General features: G+C 43.8%; 1 long non-coding RNA gene across 8 annotated transcripts in view; it reads right to left on the reverse strand.

Moving 5' to 3' along the window:
• The window catches only part of LOC307181492, a 2,017,432-nt gene that overhangs the window by 307,590 nt on the left and 1,690,556 nt on the right, over nt 1-19,286 (reverse strand). The window lies entirely within an intron of this gene.

Below are 19,286 nucleotides of genomic sequence, written 5' to 3' on the forward strand. Positions count from 1 at the left end.
GCTGCCAAGAGGACTTGAAAGCGGGGCAGAATTGCAGGAAACCGATTTCAGGAGGTAGACTGGAATTGCATTGAAAGCATAGGAAAAGAGGCAGAACGTCCACAATGATGCACTTGGCCAAAAAGGGCGTATGCGTTTTTTCCTGAATATATTCAGGAAAAAACGCATACGCCCTTTTTGGCCAACCAAGCAAACTTGCAAAGGAAATCTGCACTACAATGAAGTCTCACTTCCCCCCGGTCAAAAGGGCCATCTGAAAAAAGTGTAAAATCCAGAAAGGCAGGACAGGCCATGGAGAACTGGGAGCCTTGTTATGCTGATGGGCGGGATGTAAATTGCCAACAACCACTCGGGAGAAGTGTATGGTGTTTCCTGAAACATCTAAAAAACAAAGCAACAGAACCTAGGGCACTTCCACTTATGGTCCTATAGCTTAGGGAAATTAAAATCAAAAAGACACAGCCACCCCAAAGTTTGGAACGGCTCTGTTTACAAGAACCTCGTTTACAGTACAAGTTCAACATCGCAGAAAGTGAAAAATGGATAAAGAAGTTGTGGTATTTACTTACAAAGCAATATCACTCAGCAATGAAATCTGTGTCATCAGGCCCTTAGCAGCACAATGAGTGGATTCAGGTATGATGATTCTAACTGAAATAAGTCACACAGAAATAGAAACATCATAAGATATCACTAATACACGGAATGGAAACTTGGCTACACAGGAACTGAATTACAGAACAGAACAGGGTCACAAATTTAGAAAACCAACTTATGCTTGCTTAAGGGGAAAGGTGAGTTGGGGTGCTGCATAAAACCAGAGATTGAAATGAGCACAGATAAAGTTCCTTAAGTCAAATATGGAATAGACAAGAGCTACTCCTTGCTCAACGAAATGGACTCAACACCGCATATTAAACGCCTAAGAATGTACCTGACTAGTAAGTATCGTAAAACCTATGGATTGCTATGTCTCCGAAAGAGAATCAAGCATGTGTACAGGGGCATAAACGCAGCAGTGATAGGATTGCAGAGGTTCGGTGAGCAAATGAAGACCCTTTGAAGTCATATTGCATGGTACCCATTCCACGGGTTTCAACTACCCAGGTTTTAGGTATTCTTCCTTCAGCTAAAATATGCATGTGGAACCCAGATTATGATCAACCATGTGATCGGGAGACGTGTTCAAATATGTCTCAGTTTTCCTCCCCTGGTACTCGGGTGCAACATTCCAGACGCTTTACTAACACTCTCCCCACTTGGAGAGTCAGCGCCTTTAACCTCCTGTTTGGCCCAGTTTGCAATTTCTGCGGAAGATGAACAGGAATAGCGAGAACCAATGAGAGGCTAGCTGGAGGTGTCTGGACGGGCAAATTTAACTCTCATTTCCCACCAGGAAGAGGAAATAACCAAAGGCTCAGCGTGCCGTACCGGAACCAGATTAGGGCCTGAAGCCATCCTGCGGTGTTGCGGCCAGCTCAAAAGAAAGCGAGTTGAAGAAAGGAGCTCAGGGGTACTGTAATTCACAAACCTGCAGAGTTATAAATGACAGCTATCGTCCAAAAATAAACTGAAGTAAGGCTGCCAAGAGGACTTGAAAGCGGGGCAGAATTGCAGGAAACCGATTTCAGGAGGTAGACTGGAATTGCATTGAAAGCATAAGAAAAGAGGCAGAACGTCCACAATGATGCACTTGGCCAAAAAGGGCGTATGCATTTTTTCCTGAATATATTCAGGAAAAAACGCATAAGCCCTTTTTGGCCAACCAAGCAAGCTTGCAAAGGAAATCTGCACTACAATGAAGTCTCACTTCCCCCCGGTCAAAAGGGCCATCTGAAAAAAGTGTAAAATCCAGAAAGGCAGGACAGGCCATGGAGAACTGGGAGCCTTGTTATGCTGATGGGCGGGATGTAAATTGCCAACAACCACTCGGGAGAAGTGTATGGTGTTTCCTAAAACATCTAAAAAACAAAGCAACAGAACCTAGGGCACTTCCACTTATGGTCCTATAGCTTAGGAAAATTAAAATCAAAAAGACACAGCCACCCCAAAGTTTGGAACGGCTCTGTTTACAAGAACCTCGTTTACAGTACAAGTTCAACATCGCAGAAAGTGAAAAATGGATAAAGAAGTTGTGGTATTCACTTACAAAGCAATATCACTCAGCAATGAAATCTATGTCATCAGATCCTTAGCAGCACAATGAGTGGATTCAGGTATGATGATTCTAACTGAAATAAGTCACACAGAAAAAGAAACATCATAAGATATCAGTAATACACGGAATGGAAACTTGGCTACACAGGAACTGAATTACAGAACAGAACAGGGTCTCAAATTTAGAAAAACAACTTATGCTTGCTTAAGGGTAAAGGTGAGTTGGGGTGCTGCATAAAACCAGAGATTGAAATGAGCACAGATAAAGTTCCTTAAGCCAAATATGGAATAGACAAGAGCTACTCCTTGCTCAACGAAATGGACTCAACACCCCATATTAAACGCCTAAGAATGTACCTGACTAGTAAGTATCTTAAAACCTATGGATTGCTATGTCTCCGAAAGAGAATCAAGCATGTGTACAGGGGCATAAACGCAGCAGTGATAGGATTGGAGAGGTTCGGTGAGCAAATGAAGACCCTTTGAAGTCATATTGCATGGTACCCATTACACGGGTTTCAACTACCCAGGTTTAAGGTATTCTTCCTTCAGCTAAAACATGCATGTGGAACCCAAGTATGATCAACCATGTGAACGGGAGACGTGTTCAAATATGTCTCAGTTTTCCTCCCCTGGTACTCGGGTGCAACATTCCAGACGCTTTACTAACACTCTCCCCACTTGGAGAGTCAGCGCCTTTAACCGCCTGTTTGGCCCAGTTTGCAATTTCTGCGGAAGATGAACAGGAATAGTGAGAACCAATGAGAGACTAGCTGGAGGTGTCTGGACGGGCAAATTTAACTCTCATTTCCCACCAGGAAGAGGAATTAACCAAAGGCTCAGCGTGCCGTGCCGGAACCAGATTAGGACCAGAAGCCATCCTGCGGTGTTGTGACCAGGTCACAAGAAAGCAAGTTGAAGAAAGGAGCTCAGGGGCACTGTAATTCACAAACCTGCAGAGTTATAAATGACAGCTATCGTCCAAAAATAGACTGAAGTAAGGCTGCCAAGAGGACTTGAAAGCGGGGCAGAATTGCAGGAAACCGATTTCAGGAGGTAGACTGGAATTGCATTGAAAGCATAGGAAAAGAGGCAGAACGTCCACAATGATGCACTTGGCCAAAAAGGGCGTATGCGTTTTGTCCTGAATATATTCAGGAAAAAACGCATACGCACTTTTTGGCCAACCAAGCAAGCTTGCAAAGGAAATCTGCACTACAATGAAGTCTCACTTCCCCCCGGTCAAAAGGGCCATCTGAAAAAAGTGTAAAATCCAGAAAGGCAGGACAGGCCATGGAGAACTGGGAGCCTTGTTATGCTGATGGGCGGGATGTAAATTGCCAACAACCACTCGGGAGAAGTGTATGGTGTTTCCTGAAACATCTAAAAAACAAAGCAACAGAACCTAGGTCACTTCCACTTATGGTCCTATAGCTTAGGGAAATTAAAATCAAAAAGACACAGCCACCCCAAAGTTTGGAACGGCTCTGTTTACAAGAACCTCGTTTACAGTACAAGTTCAACATCGCAGAAAGTGAAAAATGGATAAAGAAGTTGTGGTATTTACTTACAAAGCAATATCACTCAGCAATGAAATCTGTGTCATCAGGCCCTTAGCAGCACAATGAGTGGATTCAGGTATGATGATTCTAACTGAAATAAGTCACACAGAAAAAGAAACATCATAAGATATCAGTAATACACGGAATGTAAACTTGGCTACACAGGAACTGAATTACAGAACAGAACAGGGTCTCAAATTTAGAAAACCAACTTATTCTTGCTTAAGGGGAAAGGTGAGTTGGGGTGCTGCATAAAACCAGAGATTGAAATGAGCACAGATAAAGTTCCTTAAGCCAAATATGGAATAGACAAGAGCTACTCCTTGCTCAACGAAATGGACTCATCACCCCATATTAAACGCCTAAGAATGTTCCTGACTAGTAAGTATCTTAAAACCTATGGATTGCTATGTCTCCGAAAGAGAATCAAGCATGTGTATAGGGGCATAAACGCAGCAGTGATAGGATTGGAGAGGTTCGGTGAGCAAATGAAGACCCTTTGAAGTCATATTGCATGGTACCCATTCCACGGGTTTCAACTACCCAGGTTTAAGGTATTCTTCCTTCAGCTAAAACATGCATGTGGAACCTAGAGTATGATCAACCATGTGATCGAGAGACGTGTTCAAATATGTCTCAGTATTCCTCCCCTGGTACTCGGGTGCAACATTCCAGACGCTTTACTAACACTCTCCCGACCTGGAGAGTCAGTCCCTTTAACCTCCTGTTTGGCCCAGTTTGCAATTTCTGCGGAAGATGAACAGGAATAGCGAGAACCAATGAGAGACTAGCTGGAGGTGTCTGGACGGGCAAATTTAACTCTCATTTCCCACCAGGAAGAGGAATTAACCAAAGGCTCAGCGTGCCGTGCCGGAACCAGATTAGGGCCTGAAGCCATCCTGCGGTGTTGCGGCCAGGTCACAAGAAAGCGAGTTGAAGAAAGGAGCTCAGGGGCACTGTAATTCACAAACTTGCAGAGTTATAAATGACAGCTATCGTCCAAAAATAGACTGATGTAAGGCTGCCAAGAGGACTTGAAAGCGGGGTAGAATTGCAGGAAACCGATTTCAGGAGGTAGACTGGAATTGCATTGAAAGCATAGGAAAAGAGGCAGCACGTCCACAATGATGCACTTGGCCAAAAAGGGCGTATGCGTTTTTTCCTGAATATATTCAGGAAAAAACGCATACGCACTTTTTGGACAACCAAGCAAGCTTGCAAAGGAAATCTGCACTACAATGAAGTCTCACTTCCCCCCGGTCAAAAGGGCCATCTGAAAAAAGTGTAAAATCCAGAAAGGCAACAGGCCATTGAGAACTGGGAGCCTTGTTATGCTGATGGGTGGGATGTAAATTGCCAACAGACACTTGGGAGAAGTGTATGGTGTTTCCTGAAACATCTAAAAAACAAAGCAACAGAGCCTAGGGCACTTCTACTTATGGTCCTATAGCTTAGGGAAATTAAAATCAAAAAGACACAGCCACCCCAAAGTTTGGAACGGCTCTGTTTACAAGAACCTCGTTTACAGTACAAGTTCAACATCGCAGAAAGTGAAAAATGGATAAAGAACTTCTGGTACTTACGTACAATGCAGTATCACTCAGCAATGAAATCTATGTCATCAGGCCCGTAGCAGCATAATGAGTAGATTCAGGTACGATGATTCTAACTGAAATAAGTCACACAGAAAAAGAAACATCATAAGATATCACTAATACACGGAATGTAAACTTGGCTACACAGGAACTGAATTACAGAACAGAACAGGGTCTCAAATTTAGAAAACCAACTTATGCTTGCTTAAGGGGAAAGGTGAGTTGGGGTGCTGCATAAAACCAGAGATTGAAATGAGCACAGATAAAGTTCCTTAAGTCAAATATGGAATAGACAAGAGCTACTCCTTGCTCAACGAAATGGACTCAACACCGCATATTAAACGCCTAAGAATGTACCTGACTAGTAAGTATCGTAAAACCTATGGATTGCTATGTCTCCAAAAGAGAATCAAGCATGTGTACAGGGGCATAAACGCAGCAGTGATAGGATTGGAGAGGTTCGATGAGCAAATGAAGACCCTTTGAAGTCATATTGCATGGTACCCATTACACGGGTCTCAACTCTCCAGGTTTAAGGTATTCTTCCTTCAGCTAAAACATGCATGTGGAACCCAAGTATGATCAACCATGTGAACGGGAGACGTGTTCAAATATGTCTCAGTTTTCCTCCCCTGGTACTCGGGTGCAACATTCCAGACGCTTTACTAACACTCTCCCCACTTGGAGAGTCAGCGCCTTTAACCTCCTGTTTGGCCCAGTTTGCAATTTCTGCGGAAGATGAACAGGAATAGTGAGAACCAATGAGAGGCTAGCTGGAGGTGTCTGGACGGGCAAATTTAACTCTCATTTCCCACCAGGAAGAGGAAATAACCAAAGGCTCAGCGTGCCGTACCGGAACCAGATTAGGGCCTGAAGCCATCCTGCGGTGTTGCGGCCAGCTCAAAAGAAAGCGAGTTGAAGAAAGGAGCTCAGGGGTACTGTAATTCACAAACCTGCAGAGTTATAAATGACAGCTATCGTCCAAAAATAAACTGAAGTAAGGCTGCCAAGAGGACTTGAAAGCGGGGCAGAATTGCAGGAAACCGATTTCAGGAGGTAGACTGGAATTGCACTGAAAGCATAAGAAAAGAGGCAGAACGTCCACAATGATGCACTTGGCCAAAAAGGGCGTATGCGTTTTTTCCTGAATATATTCAGGAAAAAACGCATACGCCCTTTTTGGCCAACCAAGCAAGCTTGCAAAGGAAATCTGCACTACAATGAAGTCTCACTTCCCCCGGTCAAAAGGGCCATCTGAAAAAAGTGTAAAATCCAGAAAGGCAGGACAGGCCATGGAGAACTGGGAGCCTTGTTATGCTGATGGGCGGGATGTAAATTGCCAACAACCACTCGGGAGAAGTGTATGGTGTTTCCTAAAACATCTAAAAAACAAAGCAACAGAACCTAGGGCACTTCCACTTATGGTCCTATAGCTTAGGGAAATTAAAATCAAAAAGACACAGCCACCCCAAAGTTTGGAACGGCTCTGTTTACAAGAACCTCGTTTACACTACAAGTTCAACATCGCAGAAAGTGAAAAATGGATAAAGAAGTTGTGGTATTTACTTACAAAGCAATATCACTCAGCAATGAAATCTGTGTCATCAGGTCCTTAGCAGCACAATGAGTGGATTCAGGTATGATGATTCTAACTGAAGTAAGTCACACAGAAAAAGAAACATCATAAGATATCAGTAATACACGGAATGTAAACTTGGCTACACAGGAACTGAATTACAGAACAGAACAGGGTCTCAAATTTAGAAAACCAACTTATGCTTGCTTAAGGGTAAAAGTGAGTTGGGGTGCTGCATAAAACCAGAGATTGAAATGAGCACAGATAAAGTTCCTTAAGCCAAATATGGAATAGACAAGAGCTACTCCTTGCTCAACGAAATGGACTCAACACCCCATATTAAACGCCTAAGAATGTACCTGACTAGTAAGTATCTTAAAACCTATGGATTGCTATGTCTCCGAAAGAGAATCAAGCATGTGTACAGGGGCATAAACGCAGCAGTGATAGAATTGGAGAGGTTTGGTGAGCAAATGAAGACCCTTTGAAGTCATATTGCATGGTACCCATTACACGGGTCTTAACTCTCCAGGTTTAAGGTATTCTTCCTTCAGCTAAAACATGCATGTGGAACCCAAGTATGATCAACCATGTGAACGGGAGACGTGTTCAAATATGTCTCAGTTTTCCTCCCCTGGTACTCGGGTGCAACATTCCAGACGCTTTACTAACACTCTCCCCACTTGGAGAGTCAGCGCCTTTAACCTCCTGTTTGGCCCAGTTTGCAATTTCTGCGGAAGATGAACAGGAATAGCGAGAACCAATGAGAGACTATCTGGAGGTGTCTGGACGGGCAAATTTAACTCTCATTTCCCACCAGGAAAAGGAAATAACCAAAGGCTCAGCGTGCCGTGCCGGAACCAGATTAGGGCCTGAAGCCATCCTGCGGTGTTGCGGCCAGGTCACAAGAAAGCAAGTTGAAGAAAGGAGCTCAGGGGCACTGTAATTCACAAACCTGCAGAGTTATAAATGACAGCTATCGTCCAAAAATAGACTGAAGTGAGGCTGCCACGAGGACTTGAAAGCGGGGCAGAATTGCAGGAAACCGATTTCAGGAGGTAGACTGGAATTGCATTGAAAGCATAGGAGAAGAGGCAGAACGTCCACAATGATGCACTTGGCCAAAAAGGGCGTATGCGTTTTTTCCTGAATATATTCAGGAAAAAACGCATACGCCCTTTTTGGCCAACCAAGCAAGCTTGCAAAGGAAATCTGCACTACAATGAAGTCTCACTTCCCCCCGGTCAAAAGGGCCATCTGAAAAAAGTGTAAAATCCAGAAAGGCAGGACAGGCCATGGAGAACTGGGAGCCTTGTTATGCTGATGGGCGGGATGTAAATTGCCAACAACCACTCGGGAGAAGTGTATGGTGTTTCCTGAAACATCTAAAAAACAAAGCAACAGAACCTAGGGCACTTCCACTTATGGTCCTATAGCTTAGGGAAATTAAAATCAAAAAGACACAGCCACCCCAAAGTTTGGAACGGCTCTGTTTACAAGAACCTCGTTTACAGTACAAGTTCAACATCGCAGAAAGTGAAAAATGGATAAAGAAGTTGTGGTATTTACTTACAAAGCAATATCACTCAGCAATGAAATCTGTGTCATCAGGCCCTTAGCAGCACAATGAGTGGATTCAGGTATGATGATTCTAACTGAAGTAAGTCACACAGAAATAGAAACATCATAAGATATCAGTAATACACGGAATGGAAACTTGGCTACACAGGAACTGAATTACAGAACAGAACAGGGTCTCAAATTTAGAAAACCAACTTATGCTTGCTTAAGGGTAAAGGTGAGTTGGGGTGCTGCATAAAACCAGAGATTGAAATGAGCACAGATAAAGTTCCTTAAGTCAAATATGGAATAGACAAGAGCTACTCCTTGCTCAACGAAATGGACTCAACACCGCATATTAAACGCCTAAGAATGTACCTGACTAGTAAGTATCTTAAAACCTATGGATTGCTATGTCTCCGAAAGAGAATCAAGCATGTGTACAGGGGCATAAACGCAGCAGTGATAGGATTGGAGAGGTTCGGTGAGCAAATGAAGACCCTTTGAAGTCATATTGCATGGTACCCATTACACGGGTCTTAACTCTCCAGGTTTAAGGTATTCTTCCTTCAGCTAAAACATGCATGTGGAACCCAAGTATGATTAACCATGTGAACGGGAGACGTGTTCAAATATGTCTCAGTTTTCCTTCCCTGGTACTCGGGTGCAACATTCCAGACGCTTTACTAACACTCTCCCCACTTGGAGAGTCAGCGCCTTTAACCGCCTGTTTGGCCCAGTTTGCAATTTCTGCGGAAGATGAACAGGAATAGCGAGAACCAATGAGAGACTAGCTGGAGGTGTCTGGACGGGCAAATTTAACTCTCATTTCCCACCAGGAAGAGGAATTAACCAAAGGCTCAGCGTGCCGTGCCGGAACCAGATTAGGACCTGAAGCCATCCTGCGGTGTTGCGACCAGGTCACAAGAAAGCAAGTTGAAGAAAGGAGCTCAGGGGCACTGTAATTCACAAACCTGCAGAGTTATAAATGACAGCTATCGTCCAAAAATAGACTGAAGTAAGGCTGCCAAGAGGACTTGAAAGCGGGGCAGAATTGCAGGAAACCGATTTCAGGAGGTAGACTGGAATTGCATTGAAAGCATAGGAAAAGAGGCAGAACGTCCACAATGATGCACTTGGCCAAAAAGGGCGTATGCGTTTTTTCCTGAATATATTCAGGAAAAAACGCATACGCCCATTTTGGTCAACCAAGCAAGCTTGCAAAGGAAATCTGCACTACAATGAAGTCTCACTTCCCCCCGGTCAAAAGGGCCATCTGAAAAAAGTGTAAAATCCAGAAAGGCAGGACAGGCCATGGAGAACTGGGAGCCTTGTTATGCTGAATGGCGGGATGTAAATTGCCAACAACCACTCGGGAGAAGTGTATGGTGTTTCCTGAAACATCTAAAAAACAAAGCAACAGAACCTAGGGCACTTCCACTTATGGTCCTATAGCTTAGGGAAATTAAAATCAAAAAGACACAGCCACCCCAAAGTTTGGAACGGCTCTGTTTACAAGAACCTCGTTTACAGTACAAGTTCAACATCGCAGAAAGTGAAAAATGGATAAAGAAGTTGTGGTATTTACTTACAAAGCAATATCACTCAGCAATGAAATCTGTGTCATCAGGCCCTTAGCAGCACAATGAGTGGATTCAGGTATGATGATTCTAACTGAAATAAGTCACACAGAAAAAGAAACATCATAAGATATCAGTAATACACGGAATGGAAACTTGGCTACACAGGAACTGAATTACAGAACAGAACGGGGTCTCAAATTTAGAAAACCAACTTATGCTTGCTTAAGGGTAAAGGTGAGTTGCGGTGCTGCATAAAACCAGAGATTGAAATGAGCACAGATAAAGTTCCTTAAGCCAAATATGGAATAGACAAGAGCTACTCCTTGCTCAATGAAATGGACTCAACACCCCATATTAAACGCCTAAGAATGTACCTGACTAGTAAGTATCTTAAAACCTATGGATTGCTATGTCTCTGAAAGAGAATCAAGCATGTGTACAGGGGCATAAACGCAGCAGTGATAGGATTGGAGAGGTTCGGTGAGCAAATGAAGACCCTTTGAAGTCATATTGCATGGTACCCATTCCACGGGTTTCAACTACCCAGGTTTAAGGTATTCTTCCTTCAGCTAAAACATGCATGTGGAACCCAAGTATGATCAACCATGTGAACGGGAGACGTGTTCAAATATGTCTCAGTTTTCCTCCCCTGGTACTCGGGTGCAACATTCCAGACGCTTTACTAACACTTTCCCGACCTGGAGAGTCAGTCCCTTTAACCTCCTGTTTGGCCCAGTTTGCAATTTCTGCGGAAGATGAACAGGAATAGCGAGAACCAATGAGAGACTAGCTGGAGGTGTCTGGACGGGCAAATTTAACTCTCATTTCCCACCAGGAAGAGGAATTAACCAAAGGCTCAGCGTGCCGTGCCGGAACCAGATTAGGGCCTGAAGCCATCCTGCGGTGTTGCGGCCAGGTCACAAGAAAGCGAGTTGAAGAAAGGAGCTCAGGGGCACTGTAATTCACAAACTTGCAGAGTTATAAATGACAGCTATCGTCCAAAAATAGACTGATGTAAGGCTGCCAAGAGGACTTGAAAGCGGGGTAGAATTGCAGGAAACCGATTTCAGGAGGTAGACTGGAATTGCATTGAAAGCATAGGAAAAGAGGCAGCACGTCCACAATGATGCACTTGGCCAAAAAGGGCGTATGCGTTTTTTCCTGAATATATTCAGGAAAAAACCCATACGCACTTTTTGGACAACCAAGCAAGCTTGCAAAGGAAATCTGCACTACAATGAAGTCTCACTTCCCCCCGGTCAAAAGGGCCATCTGAAAAAAGTGTAAAATCCAGAAAGGCAACAGGCCATTGAGAACTGGGAGCCTTGTTATGCTGATGGGTGGGATGTAAATTGCCAACAGACACTTGGGAGAAGTGTATGGTGTTTCCTGAAACATCTAAAAAACAAAGCAACAGAGCCTAGGGCACTTCTACTTATGGTCCTATAGCTTAGGGAAATTAAAATCAAAAAGACACAGCCACCCCAAAGTTTGGAACGGCTCTGTTTACAAGAACCTCGTTTACAGTACAAGTTCAACATCGCAGAAAGTGAAAAATGGATAAAGAACTTCTGGTACTTACGTACAATGCAGTATCACTCAGCAATGAAATCTATGTCATCAGGCCCGTAGCAGCATAATGAGTAGATTCAGGTACGATGATTCTAACTGAAATAAGTCACACAGAAAAAGAAACATCATAAGATATCACTAATACACGGAATGTAAACTTGGCTACACAGGAACTGAATTACAGAACAGAACAGGGTCTCAAATTTAGAAAACCAACTTATGCTTGCTTAAGGGGAAAGGTGAGTTGGGGTGCTGCATAAAACCAGAGATTGAAATGAGCACAGATAAAGTTCCTTAAGTCAAATATGGAATAGACAAGAGCTACTCCTTGCTCAACGAAATGGACTCAACACCGCATATTAAACGCCTAAGAATGTACCTGACTAGTAAGTATCGTAAAACCTATGGATTGCTATGTCTCCAAAAGAGAATCAAGCATGTGTACAGGGACATAAACGCAGCAGTGATAGGATTGGAGAGGTTCGATGAGCAAATGAAGACCCTTTGAAGTCATATTGCATGGTACCCATTACACGGGTCTCAACTCTCCAGGTTTAAGGTATTCTTCCTTCAGCTAAAACATGCATGTGGAACCCAAGTATGATCAACCATGTGAACGGGAGACGTGTTCAAATATGTCTCAGTTTTCCTCCCCTGGTACTCGGGTGCAACATTCCAGACGCTTTACTAACACTCTCCCCACTTGGAGAGTCAGCGCCTTTAACCTCCTGTTTGGCCCAGTTTGCAATTTCTGCGGAAGATGAACAGGAATAGTGAGAACCAATGAGAGGCTAGCTGGAGGTGTCTGGACGGGCAAATTTAACTCTCATTTCCCACCAGGAAGAGGAAATAACCAAAGGCTCAGCGTGCCGTACCGGAACCAGATTAGGGCCTGAAGCCATCCTGCGGTGTTGCGGCCAGCTCAAAAGAAAGCGAGTTGAAGAAAGGAGCTCAGGGGTACTGTAATTCACAAACCTGCAGAGTTATAAATGACAGCTATCGTCCAAAAATAAACTGAAGTAAGGCTGCCAAGAGGACTTGAAAGCGGGGCAGAATTGCAGGAAACCGATTTCAGGAGGTAGACTGGAATTGCACTGAAAGCATAAGAAAAGAGGCAGAACGTCCACAATGATGCACTTGGCCAAAAAGGGCGTATGCGTTTTTTCCTGAATATATTCAGGAAAAAACGCATACGCCCTTTTTGGCCAACCAAGCAAGCTTGCAAAGGAAATCTGCACTACAATGAAGTCTCACTTCCCCCCGGTCAAAAGGGCCATCTGAAAAAAGTGTAAAATCCAGAAAGGCAGGACAGGCCATGGAGAACTGGGAGCCTTGTTATGCTGATGGGCGGGATGTAAATTGCCAACAACCACTCGGGAGAAGTGTATGGTGTTTCCTGAAACATCTAAAAAACAAAGCAACAGAACCTAGGGCACTTCCACTTATGGTCCTATAGCTTAGGGAAATTAAAATCAAAAAGACACAGCCACCCCAAAGTTTGGAACGGCTCTGTTTACAAGAACCTCGTTTACAGTACAAGTTCAACATCGCAGAAAGTGAAAAATGGATAAAGAAGTTGTGGTATTTACTTACAAAGCAATATCACTCAGCAATGAAATCTGTGTCATCAGGCCCTTAGCAGCACAATGAGTGGATTCAGGTATGATGATTCTAACTGAAGTAAGTCACACAGAAATAGAAACATCATAAGATATCAGTAATACACGGAATGGAAACTTGGCTACACAGGAACTGAATTACAGAACAGAACGGGGTCTCAAATTTAGAAAACCAACTTATGCTTGCTTAAGGGTAAAGGTGAGTTGCGGTGCTGCATAAAACCAGAGATTGAAATGAGCACAGATAAAGTTCCTTAAGCCAAATATGGAATAGACAAGAGCTACTCCTTGCTCAACGAAATGGACTCAACACCCCATATTAAACGCCTAAGAATGTACCTGACTAGTAAGTATCTTAAAACCTATGGATTGCTATGTCTCTGAAAGAGAATCAAGCATGTGTACAGGGGCATAAACGCAGCAGTGATAGGATTGGAGAGGTTCGGTGAGCAAATGAAGACCCTTTGAAGTCATATTGCATGGTACCCATTCCACGGGTTTCAACTACCCAGGTTTAAGGTATTCTTCCTTCAGCTAAAACATGCATGTGGAACCTAGAGTATGATCAACCATGTGATCGGGAGACGTGTTCAAATATGTCTCAGTTTTCCTCCCCTGGTACTCGGGTGCAACATTCCAGACGCTTTACTAACACTCTCCCCACTTGGAGAGTCAGTCCCTTTAACCTCCTGTTTGGCCCAGTTTGCAATTTCTGCGGAAGATGAACAGGAATAGCGAGAACCAATGAGAGGCTAGCTGGAGGTGTCTGGACGGGCAAATTTAACTCTCATTTCCCACCAGGAAGAGGAATTAACCAAAGGCTCAGCATTCCGGGCCGGAACCAGATTACTGCCTGCAGCCATCCTGCGGTGTTGCGGCCAGGTCACAAGAAAGCAAGTTGTAGAAAGGAGCTCAGGGGCACTGTAATTCACAAACCTGCAGAGTTATAAATGACAGCTATCGTCCAAAAATAGACTGAAGTAAGGCTGCCAAGAGGACTTGAAAGCGGGGCAGAATTGCAGGAAACCGATTTCAGGAGGTAGACTGGAATTGCATTGAAAGCATAGGAAAAGAGGCAGAACGTCCACAATGATGCACTTGGCCAAAAAGGGCGTATGCGTTTTTTCCTGAATATATTCAGGAAAAAACGCATACGCCCTTTTTGGCCAACCAAGCAAGCTTGCAAAGGAAATCTGCACTACAATAAAGTCTCACTTCCCCCCGGTCAAAAGGGCCATCTGAAAAAAGTGTAAAATCCAGAAAGGCAGGACAGGCCATGGAGAACTGGGAGCCTTGTTATGCTGATGGGCGGGATGTAAATTGCCAACAACCACTCGGGAGAAGTGTATGGTGTTTCCTGAAACATCTAAAAAACAAAGCAACAGAACCTAGGGCACTTCCACTTATGGTCCTATAGCTTAGGGAAATTAAAATCAAAAAGACACAGCCACCCCAAAGTTTGGAACGGCTCTGTTTACAAGAACCTCGTTTATAGTACAAGTTCAACATCGCAGAAAGTGAAAAATGGATAAAGAAGTTGTGGTATTTAGTTACAAAGCAATATCACTCAGCAATGAAATCTGTGTCATCAGGCCCTTAGCAGCACAGTGAGTGGATTCAGGTATGATGATTCTAACTGAAATAAGTCACACAGAAAAAGAAACATCATAAGATATCAATAATACACGGAATGTAAACTTGGCTACACAGGAACTGAATTACAGAACAGAACAGGGTCTCAAATTTAGAAAACCAACTTATGCTTGCTTAAGGGTAAAGGTGAGTTGCGGTGCTGCATAAAACCAGAGATTGAAATGAGCACAGATAAAGTTCCTTAAGCCAAATATGGAATAGACAAGAGCTACTCCTTGCTCAACGAAATGGACTCAACACCCCATATTAAACGCCTAAGAATGTACCTGACTAGTAAGTATCTTAAAACCTATGGATTGCTATGTCTCCGAAAGAGAATCAAGCATGTGTACAGGGGCATAAACGCAGCAGTGATAGGATTGCAGAGGTTCCGTGAGCAAATGAAGACCCTTTGAAGTCATATTGCATGGTACCCATTCCACGGGTTTCAACTACCCAGGTTTAAGGTATGATTCCTTCAGCTAAAGCATGCATGTGGAACCCAAGTATGATCAACCATATGATCGGGAGACGTGTTCAAATATGTCTCAGTTTTCCTCCCCTGGTACTCGGGTGCAACATTCCAGACGCTTTACTAACACTCTCCCCCACTTGGAGAGTCAGTCCCTTTAACCTCCTGTTTGGCCCAGTTTGCAATTTCTGCGGAAGATGAACAGGAATAGCGAGAACCAATGAGAGGCTAGCTGGAGGTGTCTGGACGGGCAAATTTAACTCTCATTTCCCACCAGGAAGAGGAATTAACCAAAGGCTCAGCATGCCGGGCCGGAACCAGATTAGGGCCTGAAGCCATCCTGCGGTGTTGCGGAAGAGGTCACAAGAAAGCGAGTTGAAGAAAGGAGCTCAGGGGCACTGTAATTCACAAACCTGCAGAGTTATAAATGACAGCTATCGTCCAAAAATAGACTGAAGTAAGGCTGCCAAGAGGACTTGAAAGCGGGGCAGAATTGCAGGAAACCGATTTCAGGAGGTAGACTGGAATTGCATTGAAAGCATAGGAAAAGAGGCAGAACGTCCACAATGATGCACTTGGCCAAAAAGGGCGTATGCGTTTTTTCCTGAATATATTCAGGAAAAAACGCATACGCCCTTTTTGGCCAACCAAGCAAGCTTGCAAAGGAAATCTGCACTACAATGAAGTCTCACTTCCCCCCGGTCAAAAGGGCCATCTGAAAAAAGTGTAAAATCCAGAAAGGCAGGACAGGCCATGGAGAACTGGGAGCCTTGTTATGCTGATGGGCGGGATGTAAATTGCCAACAACCACTCGGGAGAAGTGTATGGTGTTTCCTGAAACATCTAAAAAACAAAGCAACAGAAACTAGGGCACTTCCACTTATGGTCCTATAGCTTAGGGAAATTAAAATCAAAAAGACACAGCCACCCCAAAGTTTGGAACGGCTCTGTTTACAAGAACCTCGTTTACAGTACAAGTTCAACATCGCAGAAAGTGAAAAATGGATAAAGAAGTTGTGGTATTTACTTACAAAGCAATATCACTCAGCAATGAAATCTGTGTCATCAGGCCCTTAGCAGCACAATGAGTGGATTCAGGTATGATGATTCTAACTGAAGTAAGTCACACAGAAATAGAAACATCATAAGATATCAGTAATACACGGAATGTAAACTTGGCTACACACGAACTGAATTACAGAACAGAACAGGGTCTCAAATTTAGAAAACCAACTTATGCTTGCTTAAGGGTAAAGGTGATTTGGGGTGCTGCATAAAACCAGAGATTGAAATGAGCACAGATAAATTTCCTTAAGTCAAATATGGAATAGACAAGAGCTACTCCTTGCTCAACGAAATGGACTCAACACCGCATATTAAACGCCTAAGAATGTACCTGACTAGTAAGTATCTTAAAACCTAGGGATTGCTATGTCTCCGAAAGAGAATCAAGCATGTGTACAGGGGCATAAACGCAGCAGTGATAGGATTGGAGAGGTTCGGTGAGCAAATGAAGACCCTTTGAAGTCATATTGCATGGTACCCATTACACGGGTCTTAACTCTCCAGGTTTAAGGTATTCTTCCTTCAGCTAAAACATGCATGTGGAACCCAAGTATGATCAACCATGTGAATGGGAGACGTGTTCAAATATGTGTCAGTTTTCCTCCCCTGGTACTCGGGTGCAACATTCCAGATGCTTTACTAACACTCTCCCCACTTGGAGAGTCAGCGCCTTTAACCGCCTGTTTGGCCCAGTTTGCAATTTCTGCGGAAGATGAACAGGAATAGCGAGAACCAATGAGAGACTAGCTGGAGGTGTCTGGACGGGCAAATTTAACTCTCATTTCCCACCAGGAAGAGGAAATAACCAAAGGCTCAGCGTGCCGTGCCGGAACCAGATTAGGACCTGAAGCCATCCTGCGGTGTTGCGGCCAGGTCACAAGAAAGCAAGTTGAAGAAAGGAGCTCAGGGGCACTGTAATTCACAAACCTGCAGAGTTATAAATGACAGCTATCGTCCAAAAATAGACTGAAGTAAGGCTGCCAAGAGGACTTGAAAGCGGGGCAGAATTGCAGGAAACCGATTTCAGGAGGTAGACTGGAATTGCATTGAAAGCATAGGAAAAGAGGCAGAACGTCCACAATGATGCACTTGGCCAAAAAGGGCGTATGCGTTTTTTCCTGAATATATTCAGGAAAAAACGCATACGCCCTTTTTGGCCAACCAAGCAAGCTTGCAAAGGAAATCTGCACTACAATGAAGTCTCACTTCCCCCCGGTCAAAAGGGCCATCTGAGAAAAGTGTAAAATCCAGAAAGGCAGGACAGGCCATGGAGAACTGGGAGCCTTGTTATGCTGATGGGCGGGATGTAAATTGCCAACAACCACTCGGGAGAAGTGTATGGTGTTTCCTAAAACATCTAAAAAACAAAGCAGCAGAACCTAGGGCACTTCCACTTATGGTCCTATAGCTTAGGGAAATTAAAATCAAAAAGACACAGCCACCCCAAAGTTTGGAACGGCTCTGTTTACAAGAACCTCGTTTACAGTACAAGTTCAACATCGCAGAAAGTGAAAAATGGATAAAGAAGTTGTGGTATTTACTTACAAAGCAATATCACTCAGCAATGAAATCTGTGTCATCAGGCCCTTAGCAGCACAATGAGTGGATTCAGGTATGATGATTCTAACTGAAATAAGTCACACAGAAAAAGAAACATCATAAGATATCAGTAATACACGGAATGTAAACTTGGCTACACAGGAACTGAATTACAGAACAGAACAGGGTCTCAAATTTAGAAAACCAACTTATTCTTGCTTAAGGGTAAAGGTGAGTTGGGGTGCTGCATAAAACCAGAGATTGAAATGAGCACAGATAAAGTTCCTTAAGCCAAATATGGAATAGACAAGAGCTACTCCTTGCTCAACGAAATGGACTCAACACCGCATATTAAACGCCTAAGAATGTACCTGACTTGTAAGTATCTTAAAACCTATGGATTGCTAAGTCTCCGAAAGAGAGTCAAGCATGTGTACAGGGGCATAAACGCAGCAGTGATAGGATTGGAGAGGTTCGGTGAGCAAATGAAGACCCTTTGAAGTCATATTGCATGGTACCCATTCCACGGGTTTCAACTACCCAGGTTTAAGGTATTCTTCCTTCAGCTAAAACATGCATGTGGAACCTAGAGTATGATCAACCATGTGATCGGGAGACGTGTTCAAATATGTCTCAGTTTTCCTCCCCTGGTACTCGGGTGCAACATTCCAGACGCTTTACTAACACTCTCCCCACTTGGAGAGTCAGCGCCTTTAACCTCCTGTTTGGCCCAGTTTGCAATTTCTGCGGAAGATGAACAGGAATAGCGAGAACCAATGAGAGGCTAGCTGGAGGTGTCTGGACGGGCAAATTTAACTCTCATTTCAGACCAGGAAGAGGAAATAACCAAAGGCTCAGCGTGCCGTACCGGAACCAGATTAGGGCCTGAAGCCATCCTGCGGTGTTGCGGCCAGCTCAAAAGAAAGCGAGTTGAAGAAAGGAGCTCAGGGGCACTGTAATTCACAAACCTGCAGAGTTATAAATGACAGCTATCGTCCAAAAATAGACTGAAGTAAGGCTGCCAAGAGGACTTGAAAGCGGGGCAGAATTGCAGGAAACCGATTTCAGGAGGTAGACTGGAATTGCATTGAAAGCATAGGAAAAGAGGCAGAACGTCCACAATGATGCACTTGGCCAAAAAGTGCGTATGCGTTTTTTCCTGAATATATTCAGGAAAAAACGCATACGCCCTTTTTGGCCAACCAAGCAAGCTTGCAAAGGAAATCTGCACTACAATGAAGTCTCACTTCCCCCCGGTCAAAAGGGCCATCTGAAAAAAGTGTAAAATCCAGAAAGGCAGGACAGGCCATGGAGAACTGGGAGCCTTGTTATGCTGATGGGCGGGATGTAAATT

Source organism: Stenella coeruleoalba (genome assembly GCF_951394435.1).
Source record: "Stenella coeruleoalba genome assembly, contig: scaffold_58, whole genome shotgun sequence".
Classification (NCBI taxonomy): Eukaryota; Metazoa; Chordata; class Mammalia; order Artiodactyla; family Delphinidae; genus Stenella; species Stenella coeruleoalba.